Below are 6340 nucleotides of genomic sequence, written 5' to 3' on the forward strand. Positions count from 1 at the left end.
ATTATTGGGGGATTTCTAATTTGTTCTCATTATAAAAGTGCAATGCTTGGCTTTAATTTTATGGTTTCTTAATTCACCAGGAGACAGTCAGAATTTCAAAACCAATAAAAATTTACTTCTCTGAGAAGAAAATAACCAAATCTCTTTATCTTTCCTTCTTCAATAGAAATGGCCTTTCTATAGACCTTCAAAGTTAGGTGAATAGTGTTTTAAATATTTGAGGAATTTTCTGTCATATTGCTGACTATCTTGGCCTATTACCAGGTAAAATATTGTTCCAGTTATTGCTTTGTTTTCCTTAAACAAAAATTAGAATGGCCTCAAAAATGCACTTAAACATTTTGATGTTTAAACTATGAAATACATATGAGAAACTGTATTTAAACAAATGGTAAATAGATCTTTATAAAAGTTTTCCTTCCTAAGAAATTTTCTCTGAACTTCTAGGTTCTCTAAAATGTTAGGATAAAGACCTTATCATTATAATCCAAGTAACTGCAATTCTAAATCCATATGCATACATAATCCACATGTTTTCAGGCAGCTAGTTTATCATTAGATGAATAGTATAACACATAAAAATTTTGCTTTGTGTATGGATAAAAACATTAGAAACAAATTAATTTGACTGAGAAAGAATAGATGACAAACTTATTTTAATTTTCATTGGTAAATACCTCCACAATACACTTTCTTCTTAGTCAGAAAGCAAAACATTTTTTGTTGATATTAAAAAAGTAATGAAAAGAGGCATCTCCAGTTGCAAAATTATAGTTTCTTCTATGGAAAAAGGTGTCTCTGAGAATTTATAATTACTTTACAGGGAAGATTAATTTTGTTACTGAACACAGTCTAGTATTTCTCTTGACTTGTTGACTTGAGATAAACATTGGAAAATAGTATTTCCTAATAATTTTACTGTAAAATAATTTTTACTCAGATGCCAAGCGTTTCTGAAGGAATTATTTTTAAGATGTTGATTTCAAAACATCAAAGAAACTCAATTAAATTCCTCATTAAGTCCTTTGGAGTGGATAAAAGGAATCCCAGCATAGCCAACTAAAATTTGTGGTACTCACAGTGTTTTCTTGCCTTGACAGCAGCAGACACCAGTGCCTATGCCACCAGCAGCCTTACAAAGTGCCTGGTGACACTGAGGTCAGAGCTCCAAGATCTTTTCCAGTTGTATCTGCAAGAGCTCTTCTGCAATCATCATGGCTTCCTCAGTGCTCACCATCACCCAGTTTCTCAAATAAGATAATTCTAAGTCTCTCATCTTTGTGCTGCTCAGATCATTTGCAACAGCTGATAAACAAGAGAAATGAAGAGGTAATATATGGCATAACTACCTCCTGCTCCAGATTTGCACATGAATCCCTCTTGCAAATTGCATTTAAAAGCAAATCAAAGATGGTACTGGCAAGGAAAAGGATTTCTCTCTTCTGGCAATTCTGAAAGCACACAGAATAATTAAATCACAAATATATCACCTTTTCTTTATTGCTTATTGTTAGAACAAAAGTATATTGATACTCCCAATGAGTGGGAGGTTTGAAAACAAAAGATGACTCATCATATTTTGTGGTCTGGTAGCAAGCAACCTCTACCAGGGTGAGAACAAATGTATTGCCACTGCTGCAACATTCACATAATAATTTTTCCCTTTTCCCTGATAAATCCTTATTTGTCTCTCTTAGTTTTTACTGTTGTTTGTTTTGCACTTTTTTCCATTTTTGTTTTGTTTGGGGTTTTTTTGTTTGTTTGTTTTTTATTTTTGGGGGTTTGGGGTTTTTTTGTTTTGTTTTGGTTTGGTTTGTTTTGGTTTGGTTTGTTTTGGTTTGTAGTTATTTTTTAGTTATCTGGTTTCACCAGATAGGATTGAAATTCTGGGTTTTTTTGGATACAACTGTGAATACACAGATATGGAAGCAGTGATGGAAGAAACAACTTAAGCAAAAAACAAGCCCTGGCACCTCTACAACTATATCATGCGCTGGTTTGCCTTAGGTGTCTTCCCTCAGTATTAGAAAGGTCAGATTATGAGTCTGCAAGAGACAAAGAAGCAACTTTCTAAGTCTTCATAGTGTTTTTTTCTCCCTATGGTCTCTCACTTTCATCTTTAGGGAACCAGCGTTGTTCCTCAAAGGTAAAGAATATTATCTCAATGCTACCTCTACTAAAGTTTTGTTTAGTTAAAATATGCCTGACTAATCCTCAGTTGAAATCATAGTCTGCATTCTCCAAAAAATTCCATTAAAAAAACGGTTACCCAGACAGGAAAATTAAAACTGATATTAATTCCTGTTCAATTCAGAATTATTTTGTTATTCCATTTAATATATTTTTGGAGGGGTGGTTATTCCAAAGAGTTGGGATTTTTCCACTGCTTTTCTCACCATGCAGTTATACAAATATTGCCGTTGAAGACATTAACCCACATCAAAATAAAATTCCTTTTGTTGAGAGGATTATGGATCTTTCTGAATGTGTTGTCTTTAAGTTGCACCTTTGTATTCAAATGTGTCACAGTATTTATTTATTCAAAATTCCAGTCCTAAGTACTTTCCTTAACTCGATCTGTCCTAATTTTTAGAGTATGATTATCCCAATGGATTTTTTTTCTTATAAATGCAAAAGAAATTTTAGCATAGGAAATTAATTCTGTATAAAATGAACATTCAGTGTTCAATGTAGTAATGTTCCCAAGAAAATTTTTAGAAAAAAAGTATGACACTTTGGATTGCAAATCTTCTTAGTTATGCAGATGTGTTAAAAATTATCAGTAGTTTCCTGGTTCTCTTCTTTCCACCTGATAAGAGTTACATAAATATGTAATATAAAATGTCACCTTCATCCTGAAAGCTTGTGCAGGTTATCACAACCAGGCTCCCTATTTTCAGAACTATCATCGAATTGCTTAATTAAATACAGTGTGTTGAATCCATCATCTTAAACCATGATAAGAAAGAGAAGTCAATAGAAAATATTTTTCTGGGTGATACATCCACTATCAGTTTCCTTCTTATTTGCCAAGTACACAAACAAACAACATGCTAATTTCTTCTGCTCCTGCCTTGTAACAAAAATACTGGACACTCTTCTAGAATTTGATCATCTTTCGTTAATTTTTTCTTTCCTGAGTTGTCCTTTTTGCCTGTTTTCATTGCTTGTTCATGTCCCCAATTCCCAAGGTTCAGCATTAGTTCAAAATCCCCACTTAAATCTATTTTTCCACAGTACTGTAAATGTTATCCAGCTGTAATAAGTCCCTGGAGTGTTACAATATTTTTTCAACTTATGCTTGTAGCATCATATACAGATAAATTTAGATACTATCAAGGTGTTGATTAATATTTTGGGCTTTGGAGTTGCTCTACTTGTTCTTAATTTTATCTTCATGATTGACCTTAATTAATACAATTCATCTCCATACATTGCATGAACTGTAGATAGGCACAGAATCATGATATTATACTTCATATAAAGATTTGCATGTTCTAGTCCTCATAGGGGTGATTAAATTAAATATTGAGTTACTTCACAGTGGATGTAAAATAAACATTGCATCAAATTTTTGATTGAATTTACAACCTCTAGAAAGATACACTTTCCAAATTAGAATTCTGCTTAGTGGGGAATTAGCTTTGTGATCTATTACCACCACTGGAAAAAATCTTTAATAATACTTCCAGTTTAACCAGAGAATTGTTGGTTGTCAGTCCCTTGATTTTGCTATGACCTTTTTCTTCAGAATAAACATTTATCTGTACTCAAAAGTCTTTTTCTCTCTTTTTTTTTTCTCTCTTTTTTTTTTTTCTCTCTTTTTCTCCCCATCTCTGAATAGATAACTTTCCAAAATAACTGTGGATGGATGAAGCAGAGCAAAAGAATTACTCTGCAAACTTTTGCCATCAAATTTTCTGATTGTCTGATCTTTCTCCCCACCATCCCTTCAAAATGATTTCTAATTTGTAAACTTTCTTCCTGTATTATTGGTTCTATAGTCTAGTAAATGTCTCATAGATTTGTTTGTCACTTCAGCAGAATATCATACCCACTTAATTTGACTTAATATTTCCTTCTCTTCCATTTCAGGTTGACCTTTGCCTTCTCAAAACAGTATTTCAACATCAATATCTGTAACTAGGACCTTTAAGATATTTGCTAAATCAGTATACAAGATAACAGACAGTGTCCCTTCCTGAAATTCCATTACATATTTGTTTATGCAACTGTAACTACAGCACTAAGAAAGTCTGAAAGGAGCAGGATAAATTCAGAGCTGACCTTCAAAAATGACTCAATAGTTACACTTCCTAGGCAAGCTTCCAAAATCTTTCTTTAGGCAAAATATATTTGCCTAAAATTTGCAGTATTCTTAAAGTTCAAGTCTTTCCACAATACCTGCATGCAAGAAAATGGAGAATGAGAAAGAGCAGGAAATTTCTCAAATGCATGTCATGCTTTGAAGGGGTGAAAAAAAAAATTTAAAAAAAAGTGAGCCTTTTTGATACTGCTAGACTTTGCTTGATGTAGAGACCAGGTCTGCTTCTTCAGAATTATCTTTGTATCTTGGATGGAATGTACTTTGAAGACTATTTGGTAGCAGTTAAAGAGTCCCTTGTTTTTAATACCGAGGAATTGTAAAGATAAGGAAAAAATAAAGAATGTAAGAAAAAAATGCCGGTTTCAAGTTATTTGAATAATTAAAAATTAGGTAAAGTTATTCTTTCACCTAATTTCTTTTTCTCATTGCAATGTTCTTTGAGAATTCCACTTTTAGATTACCTGCATGCACTCGTGAGGTGGTGCATAATGGCAGGAGATTCCCACCTAGGAAGGACAAATCAATTATGAACAACTCCTTAGAAAGTGAAACTAAAGGTTATTTATCAGTCTGGAGACAAGACTTTTTCTTAACTCTAAAAGAAAAAAAATAAACCACACCCACACAAGAAAGTTGGGGTGTGAAGTGGGAGATGTCGCCTTTTTTTCTGCTTTTTATCACATCTTTTCCTCTTAATTGTTATATTTAATTGACACACTTATTCATCAGATAGAAGAAAAAATTCTTTATGTTGCAGCATTGTTTCACATCCTTTCTCCCTATGCATGTAATGTAAATCTTTTTCATTTAATCTCTTTGAAGCAAGCCCCGAAGAAATATTGTATCTTAATGCTATTTCTTACTAATAATTATTTTAGAAACTGATGCTTCATTCTAGAAGAATGAGTTTAATTCCCTTTGTACTGACAGTGATGCAAGCAATAAGGTCTCACTTTCAGCAAAATCAAATATATCTCTTAGGAACATACTCTGTGAGTGTCTATCATGATTAATGTGTTACTGTTTAATCTAGGGGGTTTTTTCCCCCTTTAAACAATCCACCATCCTCCCTATCTTCAAACACACAAGACCCTTAGAATGTTGAGCTCCTCAGGATATTGGGTTAATCACAATTATAATGAATTATATGGGGGGGAAATGTACTTCTGCTAAACAATAAATATCTACCTTTCCCCCCCCCCCCCCACTCTCTCATAAACATGAAATAAGGAATTAAACAAGGATGAACACACAATCAGACTAATGAAGGTATCATTTTTCTCAAATTAAATTACAGACTTTTATATGAGTGAAGGCTGATTTGAGATGGATGAAGTGCAGCAGGAAGAGCTCAACAGTGTGGCATAAAATTACTCTACTTTAATTTGACCAATGAAAGTGGGAGTAAAAATCTGTTATTTATTGTCCATTTTTCAAACTGTTAAATTATATACCTGCCACTATTTTTTTATGCCTCCATCACAATGCAAGAAAGGTATTGTAGACCTGGGATGTATAGAATGGATGTCAGAGATACCCTTACAACACAGGGGTAAGAAATTTTTTGCAATGAGAAGAATGTTTTACAAAGATGTTCATGCAAACACTGTCTCTTTGCTCACTTCAATGCAAAAATAACATATTACAGATATCTTTTCCTTTACCTGCCCACATCAGAGTTATTTTTAATCTTGAAAGCACAGACCATAATTTTAAAAGCTCAATTTAGTCTCCTATATCCATACTTAGCTTTCATATTTATAAATTTATAGATGTTATGTGTGTATAAGTTTGCACACATATGAATTTTATACATCTAAAAGTTTGTCTATACAAAAATATGGAAACTAAGGAAGTTGCACCTTTGTTTCAAACAGAATTCAAAGTAAATAAAAAATAACCAATAGAAGAGGGAGAAACAATTCATATTTTGAAACTGAATATTTAGTTTGAGTTCATATAATCAAGAAATATCCAGTACATTTGATTAGTTAATTTACCTTGACTGACTCA

This window comes from Catharus ustulatus, chromosome 5 (assembly GCF_009819885.2).
Source record: "Catharus ustulatus isolate bCatUst1 chromosome 5, bCatUst1.pri.v2, whole genome shotgun sequence".
NCBI classification, from domain to species: domain Eukaryota; kingdom Metazoa; phylum Chordata; class Aves; order Passeriformes; family Turdidae; genus Catharus; species Catharus ustulatus.